General features: G+C 42.6%; 1 protein-coding gene and 1 long non-coding RNA gene across 9 annotated transcripts in view; one reads left to right on the top strand and one right to left on the bottom strand.

Annotated features, from left to right (window-relative positions):
* Positions 1 to 685: 685 nt before the first annotated feature.
* Positions 686 to 5,797, bottom strand: LOC143443853 (uncharacterized). The gene is made up of 3 exons (XR_013113168.1): positions 5,582 to 5,797; positions 4,593 to 4,664; positions 686 to 869 (listed from the first exon to the last, which is right to left on the bottom strand). It is a non-coding gene; the product is annotated as an uncharacterized LOC143443853 (long non-coding RNA).
* A 163-nt stretch (positions 5,798 to 5,960) lies between these two features.
* Positions 5,961 to 14,196, top strand: part of Heatr5a (HEAT repeat containing 5A) — a 97,211-nt gene continuing 88,975 nt past the window's right edge. For 2 of the 8 annotated variants that reach the window (XM_076941883.1, XM_076941888.1), the window contains exon 1: positions 5,973 to 6,096. The gene's annotated coding sequence lies outside the window, so the exon portion shown is untranslated. Of the gene's footprint in view, positions 6,097 to 6,154; positions 6,315 to 6,367; positions 6,511 to 14,196 lie in introns of those variants that run through there. The other 6 variants (XM_076941889.1, XM_034514338.2, XM_076941886.1 and 3 more) reach the window with 5 other exon arrangements.

Below are 14,196 nucleotides of genomic sequence, written 5' to 3' on the forward strand. Positions count from 1 at the left end.
TTGATAACTCAGCAAAAATAACATTTATATGGTCCCTAGACTAAGTTCAATTTTTGAGCTAGAAAAAATTTAATAATCTTAATTTATTAATTTTATTATGAATTATTTGAGCCTTAATATTATTTCATGTTATTCCATCATCTTTGGTATTTAAGTGAGTGATCCTCTGTTACGAATTTCATATCCACATGTCTTCAGTTGGTAAGTAAGATTTTTCTAGGGTGCCTTCTCTGCTACTCGTAAAGAATGAAGCATACTGAATGGAAACACTGGCTTATTTTACACTATCTATCTCTAGGTAAACAAGCAGTTTGCCTGAGGTGTTTGCTGTCTAAGTAGATGGTTTGTGTGACCCTCAATACCATCAGCCTCCTCAGTTCCAGCCCCTCGCCTCATTCTGTTCCCTGGGTTCTGGCTTGTGTTTAGAGCGGAGTTGCAAATGTTATCCAACTTGGTTCTTTCACCTTGCTGGATGAACTCTGACTAATTTGGCACAGGATAGTGCTTCCTGTGGTTTCCAACAGGGACTTTGTGGCAGGAACAAACTGAGGAGCAGACCAAGGACTGTTTTCTGATTCCTCTCAGCCCCACTTTGGTGACTTCCCACAGACACCAACCTTTCCCCATGGTCTGCTCTGGATCCCATTAGCAGACTGCTCTCTCTGGCCACTGTAGGTATGCCAGGTCCTCCTCTCACTGCTGGAACTCTCCGCCTTGCTGCGTGTCCTTTCAGGGTCACTTCCTCCCCATCTTCCATGCCAAAGACCAGAGCTCTCTTCTCCCACACTTAAAGCATCTTTCCACTGGCTTCCCGAAATCTCTCTCCTGGTTTTCTGGTTTTATGAGATGTGAAACCTCGTGCTTTAGTTCTGTAGGGAGTGGAGGAAGCCCTGGGTGAGTACATGTGCATGATTGGCATGGGCACAGACATGTTGAGTACTCTGAGGCCTCAGAGCCATGTGAAATTGGCAAAGCCATACCATACAGCCATATATATGGCCCTGGCTCAGGAAAAATGACAACACATCCTCTGGAGCCCAACGATTGATCACTGTGTGTAAAGGCTGACAATTGACCTTCCTCTTCCTAGATTGTTATAGCCTGAGACTATCCTGAGCTAGAACTAGACCTTGTATAGACGAGCTAACCCTGTGCTGTACTTAGTAAACACTGCTCAGACCCCAGGTGACCCCAGCTTCACTGTGTCAATGTGTGTCTGTCTCTTCTGCATTCCCTCTCCAACTCTACCCAGGCTTCCAGAACACAAGCTTCAAGGATCACAGCACAGTTTCTTTCTGTTGTTTTCATATATCTTAATAAAAAGGCAACTTAGGAGGAGAAGGGTGTGTTCAGCTCACAGTTCAACAGGCAGGAACTTGAAACAGCTAGTCTCAGTTACAGTCACTAGCAGGAAGAAAATGCTTGCATACATGCATGCCTACTACTCAACTAATGTTCTCTACTCATATGCAACCTAGGACCCAGGGTATTGTGCTACCCACAATGGGCTGGGTCTTCTGACATCAGTTAACATGATCAAGACAATCCCCCACATACATGCTCATAGGCCAACCTGACCTATGCAGTCCCTCAGTGACACCTCTTCCCAGGTGACGCTAGACTGTGTCAAGTTGACAAAAACTAACCATTATACCAGGTGTAAGGCAAAAGAAAAATTACAGCTGATTATGTAATTGTCTTTGTCAATCATGTGTGTCTGTAATAAGAAACTAAGGCTCCCCGCAAGGTGTTGATGATAAAAATTGATTTTTTCCCCCTTCCTGTCAGGCTCATGTGATTAAGTGCTAGAAACATTATACCCATACGATATTATGTATATGACCAACAGCAATGAAATAACTGGAAATTCAAAGTTGATATGCTGTTTGCATATCACTGTTCCTAGGTATGTAACTGTTGAAATAAAGACCAATAACTGGAAATAATTGTTCTGTAGAGGTTAATTATGCTCAAGTTGTTGTTATTTTAAAATATGATTCCATGCCTATAAAGTATTTTTTCACACTTAAAAAACTTTTTTGTTTAATGTTTTTATTTTATGCGTATGAGTGTTTTGCCTGTGTGTGTGTCTGTGTGCATGTGTATGTGTGTGTGTGTGTATACACTATGTGTAAGACTAGTGCCTTTGGAGGTCAGAAGAATACCTTGGATACCCTGGCACTGGGGTTACACATGGTTATGAGCCACCATGTGAGTGCTGAGAATGAAACATGAGTCCTCTTAAAAAGCAATCAGTGTCTGTCTCAGTTAGGGTTTTATTGCTGTGAAGAGACACCATGACCAAGGCAACTCTTATAAAGGCCAACACTTAGTTGGGACTGGCTTACAGTTCAGAGGTTCAGTCTGTTATCATTATGGTAGAAAGCATGGCAGCATGCAGGCAGACATGGTGCTGGAGGAGCAGAGAATTCTACATCTTGATCTGAAGGCAGCCAGGAGGAGACTTAATGTCTTGAGCAGGCAGTAAGGAGACTCTCTTTCCACACTGGGTGGAGATTGAGCATAGAGACCTCTAATCCCAATCCTGACACACCTCCTCCAACAAGGCCACACCTCCTAATGGTGCCACTCCCCATAAACCAAGCATTCTAACACATGAGTCTATGGTGCCAAGCCTATTCCAACCACCACCGTATTCTTAACCACTAAACTGCTGCTCCAGCCCCATAAAGCTTTTAAAAAGTGTTCCTTAGTGTAGAACAAAATCAGAAACTTTATGTATGTGTACTCAATTTCTTTATCTGATTAGAGACCGATTGTTTAGAAAGAACTTAAGTTCCCTTGGGATCAAACAGGAATGTAACTGTAGTCATTTCTTGTGTGAAATACCGTTAAATGTATAGTGGCAATATCTACCTTTCCTCTGTATGCATATGTAGAAGTACTGGTGAGTTTAACTGCCTCCTTTGAGATTAAACAGCTCAATATTATCTACTCACCATCATGGGTCAACATTCATGTTGATATGTTTAAACACCTCTTTGAAAATGTCTAATGGTGCTTTGCCTACTCAGAGAATCCTACCCAAGGCTGTATGTTCTTATTGGAAATTTATACAGTTAGAGAAAGAACTGTAACTGTATGCATGTGCATGAGCAGATGCACACCAGCAGACTCCATGAGTATGAATATATAAATATTTTCTAGCTGTATCCTTGAGGCAGCGTGGGCAGTCATGCTACTACAGTAGCAGCAAACAAACCTAGTGCTGTAAAATATACTCATTCATTAAAATATACTCATTCATTAAAATATACTCATTCATTAAAGGGAACCAAGGCTTCTAAAGTAACAGCTGCATTCAGCCTGGGGCAAGGTGAGCCTGAGAAATCTTACTGATGCCAGAAAGTAAAGGTGTGCCAAGAATAGGGAGACATGGCTAAAGGGTACAGAATCTGGACGATGGGTGCAGAGTATACATAAGGCTTTACAATGCGTTATATCTTTTAAAATGTTTAGTAATAGAATGTTGGGAAATAACTCAAAACACAAAGACACAGAAGCAAGAATGAACGAATTTCTGACTGAGTATACTTAGAATTTGATCATCAAAAGAGACAAAAGGGCTGGAGACATAGCTCTATGCTGCTCAGGCAGAGGACCCTGGTTCAGTTCCCAGCACCCACATCAGGCAGCTCACAACCACATTTGATGGCAGTTCTTAAGGATCCAACACTTCTAAGGATACATGCATGAATATGGTGTACATAAAGATAGGCACATATGCGTATATATAAACAAAACAAAACAAAACTGGAAGGAACTGAGCTAAGCCCTGAGTGAATCTGTATTGTTGACAAATGCATGGCCATGTCAAGGACCCATGGGAGTGGCAAAGTCCTCTTCTGGGTCAGGTGTTTACTAATGATTGACCAATGTGTGCAAAAACTAGTAACTGCAGCTGACTACAGATACATCTTATCAAAACTACTAGCCCCTTCCCCTGTGCTGCACATAATTGTTGAAGTAATTATTTTAAAATGCCTGCTGGTCAGGCTGACTATCTAATCTGCGGCAGCTCTGCCTAGCTCAGCAGCCATGGTCTGTGGCCAGAGGCCACGTGCATGCCACAGCTAGAAATGGCCAGCCAGAAACACCAGCCCTGCCACCCACGAGACGCCAGCAAGGGAGATGTCTCTGCCAATCTTCCACACTGTCTCTGCAAGGCTGGGCATTGCCCAGACCATCCCGCCATCCATGTGGGCCCAGTAAGAAAATGAGACTCTAATGCTTAAAGATTAAGCAAAGGCTTTATATATTTAGTAATTCTCAATAACAATATGCCCATACAAAGAGAGCTGTTTCCCAATTATCTAACCTAAATAAAAGTTATTACCCACGACTGCTCTCCATACCTGCATGGCTCTCTATCACTCCTACATCTCTGCTCTTTCTAGCTCCTCCTCTTCCTTTTCCTCTCCTTGCTCCTCCTCTTCCTCTCCTTACTCCTCCTCTTCCTCTCCTTACTCCTCCTACCTTAGCTCCTCCTACACATAATACATATTCTGAGCTTCCAGGGGGTTATTTCATAGTTGGCGCCACTCCATTAAAATGCTCATGGCCCACCTTACCCCAACATTTCTGTACTTGTGTTTGTCCTTTCTTCATTTCCTTACTGTCCCAGTCAGGTTTCTAGGACCAAGCTGTACAGGATGCAACATAAAAGAAAAAAAGAAAGATACTTGTTGTTCTTGCAGAGGACCCCAGTTCAGTTCCTAGCACCCACATCAGGGAGTTCACAACTCCCTATAACTCCAGTTCCAGGGGATCTGATGCCCTCTTCTGGCCTCCATGGGCACTGCATGCATGCAGTGCACATATACACATAGGCCCACACACAAGTAAACAGTTGTAAAAAGTAAATAAATAATGGAAGAACTAACTATAATCAACTTAATGAAGTGGAAAAAGTCTAGATCCAGTAATATAAATTACAAATTTCTAAACAAGATTATTCACAGGTACCCTGAAACAAAATAGCTTCAAAGAATTTCCCTCAGAAAATAAATACTAATTACAAAGATGGAAAAAGGAATTTTTTTCATCCTTTGGTGAGAAGCAATGAAGAGCAAACAGTGACACATATGAACACAGAATCACTTGTGAGGGTCCTTAAAGATATCTAGTTTAAATCTAATCATGAATAAATATCAGACAGACTCAGAATGAAAGCCTTTCTATAAAAACAGTGGGCTAATAATCTTTAACGATGTCAAGGTTGTAAATGTCAAAGAAAGACTAAGGAAGTATTCCAGATTGAAGATATGGATTGCAAATAGAACACTTACTTTGGAACTGAAGACCTTTGCTTCTAAGAAACATGATTGAGACAACCAGCAAACTGAATGTATCACATAAAGAATATCACTAGGGTAGTTATTATGACTATGCGGAAGGTGCTTGGGAACATTGTGGCATAATATTAGCAACTTAAATCTCAAAACGGTTCAAGGGAATAATGTTTTTGTACTACGTTTGCAACGTTCTTGTAAGCTTGTTTCAAAACAAAAGAAAACCATTACACTCAACCCCCTGATTATAGTGGAAAAACACAACTGACTCAGAGCCACCGACTCCGCGTGTGATCCTCACATAGTCCTTTTACACTTAGGTTCCCATCAAGGTTCTTTAGGGTCCCTTCCTCAGGTAAGATTCCACCATATCCTCCTTCAGCTCTGGCCTTGCTTGAATTTTTCCAGGCTCCTGAAGTGTCTGCCTTCCAAGCCGCAAGTGTAGATTCTGGCTGGCGACAAAAATAGACATTGTGGCCGGAATCTCCGGACTACCAGACAACACACTGTCCTAGAAGCTACTTAGGTCTCAGGCTCTCCCATCGCTCTCTCGGCGGTGGAGTAGTGATGCCTGCCACAGTGTGCGCTCTCTGGCTCGGCGGGCGGCTGGCCTGTCTGGCGCGGGAGGGGCCGGGCGCTCCCAATGGCCGCTCCCGCCGCGCTGTCAGCCCCGCCCACCCTCCCGCTCTGCAGTCGCCGGCGGTGGACCGGGTGCCGCTGTGCTGTCGCGGAGCCGGTAACGTGGCACAGCCGGGACAGGTGTGAGCTCAGGGCGTCTCTGCAGGCAAGTCGGGAGACGCGGATTGGAGGCTGGGGGCCGCGTGCTTAGGGGCAGGGAAGGTCGGCAGGAGCCGGGTGGCGCGGGACCCGGGTGGGCGCGGTGCGGAGGCTGAGGACCCGGCCCGGGTGGGACCGAGCCGAGGGGGACAGGGTCCTGGCTGCAGGCACCGTCGGGACACGGGGCTGACTGCGGCGTGGCGCGTTTCCCCCTCAGCACAACAGGTAGGCGGGGTCGGCCGCTGCGGGGCCGGGACGTGGGAGGGGAAAGTCGGGGACCCGGTCGCCTGCCCCGCGGTTGGGGACCCGCCCTGCAGCACCAGGTCGGGCCCCCAGCAACAGAGAGTGGACATTGCCTTCTGTTGCCAGAAGTTTCCCGGTCTTCTTAAGAAGGAAAGCCTTCGCTGGCGGCGTTTGCGAAGTCGGTGGAAACATTTGTTTTTTTTATTTTCATTTATTTGCTTCTTTCACTTTTCAGCTAGCAAGAGATCATCTCAAGTGATTGCAGATCTTTAGGAACTTCGTAAAGCATCTTGTGTTACTTAACAACCATAACGTGTACCTCTGGCAAGTTAAGGAAATTTGAACTGTCAAGTCAGACAAATCAGATGGCTTGCTGTCCTTTGAGTTGTGCCGTGGATTATAAAAAAGCTCGTCGCCCTAAAGGAATTTAAGAGCCCAGAGATAACGAGAAGTTTAAGGAAGTTAAAAAAAAAAAAAAAAAAGCCCTATACAGTTCAGGACTTTAAAAAACAATGCTGGGAGATTAACTTAAGTTAGGGAAAGAGTCATTAGCACAGGGTTGGCTGGTTTTATTTCCCAAACATCTTAGAAACAATGTCTGAGTATGAGGTTTGACTATTTATTTGAGACAGGGCTCAAACCTGTCTCAGACTCTAGAGTGTTGGAATTTATGGGGTGTGCTAACACACATGGGCAGAGAAGGAGATTTAGTAAGTTTCCAAACTAATATTCGCCTTGTTTTAGAGCCTTAAAAAAAAAAAAAAAAAGTAAAGCCAGGCTTAGCATTGCACAATATAGTTCTAGTGTTTAGGATGTTGAGACAGAGAAAAGGAGAGTTTCCAGCCAACCTAGGCTTAGGTAGAGAAAGTCACATCAGCTAAAACACACACACACACACACACACACACACACACACACAGACACACCAGAAAGCAAGGAGGCAGTTTTACTAAGGACAGAGAACGTTGGAGGGTGGATTCGTTGTGCTGTGGAATGCACTTATTTTACATAGATAACTGTAGGCCAAGAATACACTCCTAACTAACTTTTGGTACTCTGTATGGACCCTTGATTAAGTCACCTTTACTTGTTCTTCAATTATTTTAGTGTTTGATGTTAGTAACAGGAAAATACAGAGTTCCAAAATATCGGGGTGGTGGTGGTAACGTGCACATCTGTGTAAAAGCGCTAGCACCTATGACTGTGTGCAGAAGTCGGGTGCCCTACTCTCACTTTCTCCTTTTTTGAAGCAGGCTCTCTCCCTAAACCTGGAAAAATCCCTTCAGTCTTTCTGCCGGACACAGCAATGCAGTTAGAAGCATTAGCCTGCCCTCACCCAAGTTTTTTGTGGGTTTGATCTCAGGCCTTTATTCTTGCTCAGCCAGCCTTCTTACTTGCTGAACCATCTCCCCAGAGTCCCAAAGTGCCTTTAAATTTTCTTAATTATTATCTAAAATTAACACCATCAATTTAAACTAATGAGTGTACTCTCTGTGGGGAAAACTAAGGCCCCTTGTCTTTGCCCTGTGCAGTTTTATCTTCCACCCTCCATTCTTTGCAGCTCAGTTTTTGAGAGGGCAGTTGCTAACAACCTTTCTTAGGAATAAAATAAGGGGTTAACTTCTGAATAGTCTAGATTCAGAATTACCTGATAACCTATTTAATGGTGTTTGGAGTCCCTTCTGAGGATTCTCTGGAATTCTAGAGCCAGTGTGGTGCTATCAGAGGCATAGCTTTTCTGCCTAGTTTGTGGTTATATCATTTCAGCAGCTTTGGACTCTTGGGAGTGAAGAAAGCGAGGATATTTTTTATGTTTCTGGTGGCTTCTTTTTTTTTTTTTATTTTTTAATTTAAGCATCGATCTCCATCTCTCCGTCCCCCATTCTCGGAATCAAGTTCAGGGCCTTGAGCCTCATCCCTCTCTTTTTAACATAACGTTCATGATATCTATCATAAGTTAGTTTTTTCTTTTAAGCATGGCTTAACGACAGTGTTGGATTACTAGATCAGGTAGAATATTATTGAGATGTCAGTGTACACCCGAAATGGGAAAGGTGTTTCTGTAGCAAGAATCAAATGGAATTGCTTGTTGGCCTTTTAAAGATCAAGTGTAGAACAGAATGAGATATTAGAACTCTGAACAAATACTCAGCCTACTGAGATTGGATGTGTGTCCACAATTATGGTTTTTTTTTAAAGCATCTGTATAGGTACAGATTCTCTCAATCATAATTCCAAAGTCTAAAAATCTATCAATTGTTTTTTTTTTTAAATTTATTTGTTAGCAAAGCTTGAACTGATTAAGGTGCTATTTGTAGTCATTATGGGTCGTGTGTGTGTACAAAAATATATATATATATATATATATATATATATATATATATATATATTTCTATACCAAATATATATATAAATATTTATATATATTTATAGTTATATATATAATATATACGTGTATGTGTATGTATATATTTGGTGTAGAAATAACAACCAGTTTGATGACAGAGGGCTTCCCATGTCAGTATGGAGGTTTGATGCAATAGATGGTACTCTAATTTACTCTGTGAGATGGGTGGGCCATGACAATAGCTGCTGGAAGGCGGAGAAATAAGGAGTTATTCCAAGAAGCTGTCATTGTAAAATGAAGAGTGAGTGAAACAGGGAGTGAGAAGCAGTGTCTGCCAAGAAAGCCCTCAGGGCGGTGTGGCTCCAAGAGATGAGCCATGTGCGAAGTTCTGCGCTGGGCATCCTGTCCAAGTTAGGAGTTATAAGTGGAAGCGTCATGCATCTGGCCATGATGTAGAACCGTGGAACCGGAGTCATGGAGATGAACTGGACTGTTGGGTGGTAGTGTGGTAAGAGGGGTCTGTGAGTGTTAACTAGACTAAGAGCTATGGGGGATGGGGAAGGAATCTAAAGCAAACTGCATCTAACAGTGAAACAAGGAAGTTCTAGGTAGCAGATTGTGCAAGCACCAAAGAAAAGGACAGTATTTGGGTTTTTGGTTTGTTTGTTTGTTTTTTTGAGAAGTGAGTAAGGTTTCCTGTCCTAGCTTGCAAATTCTGCTGTGCTTGGGATTGATGGTATCCTGTCCTCGACAGTGCCTTATTTCTCTGCTGTTAAAGATAGCTCTATTGAGGTGTTCCATTTATTTCATCACTGTTAGCTGCCTGCTCTGGATTATTCCCACTCCCAGGAGGTTTGCCCTTTCACATTTAATGTAGTGCCGCTATTCTACTCCGGCTAAAACTGAGATAGCTGGATTATTAATCATGTCAAAATGAAATGAATAGGCGTTGAGGGGTTATGTCCAAGTTATGAGATCGCAAACAATGAATTGTTGTTTAGACTGCTTGGGTTTTTACTTTCTGATACTGGACTTTCAACTAGGTACCAAATACCGTACATTGTGACATTTAGACGACTGTTGGGGGAGATGCAGACAAGTAAAGCTGTTTTTACCCTTGTGCCTTTGGGTTCTTGGATGTCCAGATGCAATCTTTCATTTCAAAAAGAGATGGGAAAGTTTGGTATGTAGAATAGAGAGTGATTTAAAAAAAAAAAAAAAAGAAAGAAATAATAACCAAAGCTGAAGTAATACTTTCAGTACTTTCCGACTTTCCATCCAGGTTGAGAAGACTCTCTGGAAGTAATGTCTTTGAAGAACTTAGCACGTTAATGAAAAGCTTTGGAGTGATGGACATAGAGCAGAGTAGAGAGAAGGGAAGGGAAAGCAGGCTGTAAGTTTGATAAGATACCTCAGCAGCTGTGGTAGGCACTGTCGTTCACAGCAGCCATTAGAAATCGTTTGAAGTAGCTAAGGAGCAGAGACATTGAAACCGGGTGGACACAGATGCTACTTCCTTCTATGTAAACAGTGTTTTAGCTTTGAGCAGATTTTCTCCCCCTCTCCTGTCTCTCGAGGTTCCTCCTTCTTTACTTCCTTCTTTGCTGGTGATTAAACCCAGGGTCTCATGGCTGCTGTGTAAAGGCTTTACCGTGAGATATACCCCAGCCTACAGGCAGATTTGTCTTTGTCTATTATAATAGACACACCATATTATATTACATTATATTATATTACCGCACCACGGGTCTATAAAATAGCTGCTTTGGTGAGCTGAAGAGAGTGTGAGTCAGTTAGTTGTTGTCAACTTGACAGAAACTAGGCTCTTCTGAATAGGGACCCTCAACTGAAGAATTGTCCTGATTACTCCCTGATGTAGGTGGTCCTTGCACTGTGGGCAGTGTTATCCCTAGGCACATGGGCCTTCTTGTTTAAGAAAGATAGCTGAGCAGGCCAGTAAGCGGTGCTCCTCCGTGGTCTGCTTCAGTTTTCAACTTCAGGTTCCCAACTTGATCGTGACCTGGCTTCCCTAACTGATGGTCATCGATGGAAAGATGAAGCAAAGAAACCTTTTTATCTCCAAGTTGGTTTCTGTCAGTAGTTTTTGTTTTGTTTTGGTTGATTTTTGGTTTGGTTTGGATTGGTTTGGTTTGGTTTAGTTTAGTTTTTTCAAGATAGGGTTTCATTGTGTATTCCTGGCTGTCCTGAAACTGTAGACCTGGCTCTGTAGACCAGGCTACCCTCAAACCCACAGAGATCCACCTGCCTCTGCCTCCAGAGCACTGGGCACCACTGTCCAGCATTGCTCACTGTTTATCACAGCAACAGAAGGTAAACCAGGGCAGACATTGGTACCAGAGGGTGGGGCGTTGCTGGAAGGACAACTGTGTGGTCTTTTATGCCTTTGACTGTTTTGTGAGTATTTGGGACATTGGGTTGGAAAAGCCATTGAGTGTTTCCTTTAAAGAGCTGTTTTGGGAGCTTGGAAGATAAGAATGCTGGCAGGAATGCAGATAGCGGAGGCCCAGCTTCTGAAACTTCAGAGGGAAGTTTGAGAGTGTCTGAAGGTTTATGAAGGCCATTCGTGTGATATATTTGAATTAAGAATGTATGAAAATTACACCTTTGATTTACTGGGACAACAGATGCTGCTTAGCTAGAGCTGAGAAATCATCTGTGATCAACACTCGACCAGTATTATTGAGATGAAATCTTCTGGGGAATTTTTCCTTAGGGTGGGCACATAGAAGCTGTGGTTCAGAGGGGTTTAAGGCTGCATCTCAAACTGGCAGCTAACCACAGTGAGATATAAGTGTCCTCTGTGGTACTGGTTTTAGAGGCATGAAGGAAAGGACTGGAGGGATTATGGGGAGAGTCTGAGGCTTGACACCATGTAGCAGGTCAGAGTCCCTGAAGAGGGTAGGAAGCCATTGGTGAAGATGCAGTCTCTGTTACAGAGCCCAGCATATTAGGGATGCCAGGACCATGGGGTAACCACTAAGCTGGTGTGAGCCTGTGAGACAAGGTGTGTGAATGTGTGTGTGTTTGTGTATGTGTGTTACAGGTGGCAGAGCTGGAAAAATGGAACTCCCCAAGCCCAGAAGATTGTGAATTCCAGATGCTCGACATTGAACCAAAGAATTTGATTGATTTACACAACTGGATGTTGTTTTTGCATTGATTTTAGTGTAGCTATGCTTGGTTTTTCCCTCTTGGAATAGGAAGTATGGATCTTATTTTTAATTATACAGGAGCTCTCAGTTGAGAAACAAGGCAATAAAAGGTCAATTATAGTTGTACAGGAAGAACAAGAAGCTTTATTTAAGAAATAGCAAGGTTTATTTAAGAAAATGAATGCTGCACACTTAAAAGTATTGTCCAGCCACCATATTAAGTGATTGTAAATATTGGCAGCCCTTAACCTTGCTGCTGGCATTAGAGTTGGGGCAGCAGTTTCATGAAGTCATTTTGTTTTCAAGCAGTGACTAACTGTACTTTGAAAAGTAGATCTGAGCCGGGTGTGATGCTGCATGGCTCATCCCAGCTTCTCAGAAGGCTAATGTAGGATCACAAGTTTAAGGTTAGATAGCATAGCAAGACCCCATGTAAAAAAAGAAAGCGCATGTCCAAACATGTTGTTGCATGTGTTCACTTTTAGTAGATAAATCGATTCATCATCTCCACAGAGTATGAGTGGAAGAGAAAAGTTAGGGCAGTGAAGTTCCTCTGTGTATGGAGCGTGAAGTTGTATTAAAGCTTAAAGGAGGCAGCTCTGCTTCTGTAGACATCATCCTAAAAGCCAGACTTGAGGTCGGAGCCTCTGTCTGCAGTGTGTTTGCCTTTCCCAATGTGAGCATGCAGGTGTGCAGACCTCAGGTGGCTGGAGATGGAAAGGAGAGGATGCTGGAGGAGCCGCTACTGCCTTTGAGAGCAGCTTCCATGACGGCTGCATGGAAGACATGAGTGGGAACGGTGTGCCCTGCTTATGGGCTCCAGCTTTTCTGCTGAATTATTTATTATCACACTGTATTAGCTATTTTGCTTCTTGATAGATCATTTTACACCACAATATTGCTGCTGTCTAAGGAAAAAAAAATGTCTTTTCAGCAGTCCTGTTAACCTCCTGAAAGGGTAATTTGATTCTTAGATTGTCATTTACCCTGGTGATTATAAGAACATCTCTCTGTGCACTAAGGTTATTTTCCCTCTAGAGTCTTAGATATTAAAGACAGAAGTACAGTATGTTTAAGTGTCTTATGAGAAAGTATTTCTCTAGCATTCTAAATTCTGTCCTTAATTGTGAATATTTTAGCCAGTTCATTTTAATAATTCTTTTTTCTTGTGTGTGTGGTATGCATGCATATAAGTGTCTTTGGGACTTGGAGACAGTGTGTGAGGGGCCTGTGCAGGCAAATTCCTGAGCATGCCTGTGGAGGCCTCAGGAATCTTCTTTAGTCACTTTCTACCTTATTCACTGAGGCATGGTCTGTGAGTTGAACCCAGAGCTCCTTATATGGTTAGCCTGGCTTGCTCCAAGGATCCCATTTCTCTCTCCCAAATGCTGGGATGATAGGCGGGTCACCGAGCCCACCTAGCATTTACAAGGATGGGCTCTAGGATCCTAGTTCTGATCATCACATTTGTGTGGCAGGTTCACACTAAGCCATTTCATCAGACCCATTTTGGTATTTTAAGAAAGGAAAGCTAGAATTCACGTTATTTCTGTAAAAATTAATTCTTAGCAGTGTTGTTTATATTGATCTTTTGGTTAGGTATTATTTTGGTTAGGTATTTATTTATTTATTTATTTATTTTTGTAAGCAGGATTTGATATAGCCCAGGGTGGCTTTGGCTCACCTGTGTGTCTGTGGATAGATAATCCTTAACTATTATTGCCTCTGCTTCCCACGTAGTGGGGCCACCCACCACACCACCATACCTGGATGTTTATATTGTTCTTTGCCCCTTAAAAGTGACACTTTGGAAAATTAAGTTGGGTTTGTTTTGTTTTTGAGTGGCTCTGGGTGCCGCATCATACGTAGACAGTATTAGGCATCTTGGCAGTATGGATTGGGAAGAAGTCACCCAGATGACTAGAGCACAGATGTGAGGCTGCAGGGCCAGACACAGGTGGTTTTCTGGTCAGGGACTTGTCCTGGAATCTAGACATGGGTTCCAAGCAGCTAACACAAGTAAGACAAAGTCTGGGAATTCACTCAAGTCTTTTAAGGGACTTTCAGATACCTAGTAATTATAATGATCTGATAGTGTAAGTATGTTATACTAGGAATCACTCAGAAAGAGAAAAAAAAATAAAAACCTTCCTATATCTCACACTTGGTTTTCTAATATATCTTACTGGCGTTTTCATTAAAATAATTAGTTTTGCTTAGTGAACAATAAGGCATGCATTTTTACATATTTTAATTACCTATAGCAGTCAACTTCAATCTTCTGAACTATTTAATTTGATTCTTTTTGATGCATTAGAGAAGTCATCTTCTGTGTATGTTACAT

This window comes from Arvicanthis niloticus, chromosome 11, assembly GCF_011762505.2.
Source record: "Arvicanthis niloticus isolate mArvNil1 chromosome 11, mArvNil1.pat.X, whole genome shotgun sequence".
Lineage (NCBI taxonomy): Eukaryota > Metazoa > Chordata > Mammalia > Rodentia > Muridae > Arvicanthis > Arvicanthis niloticus.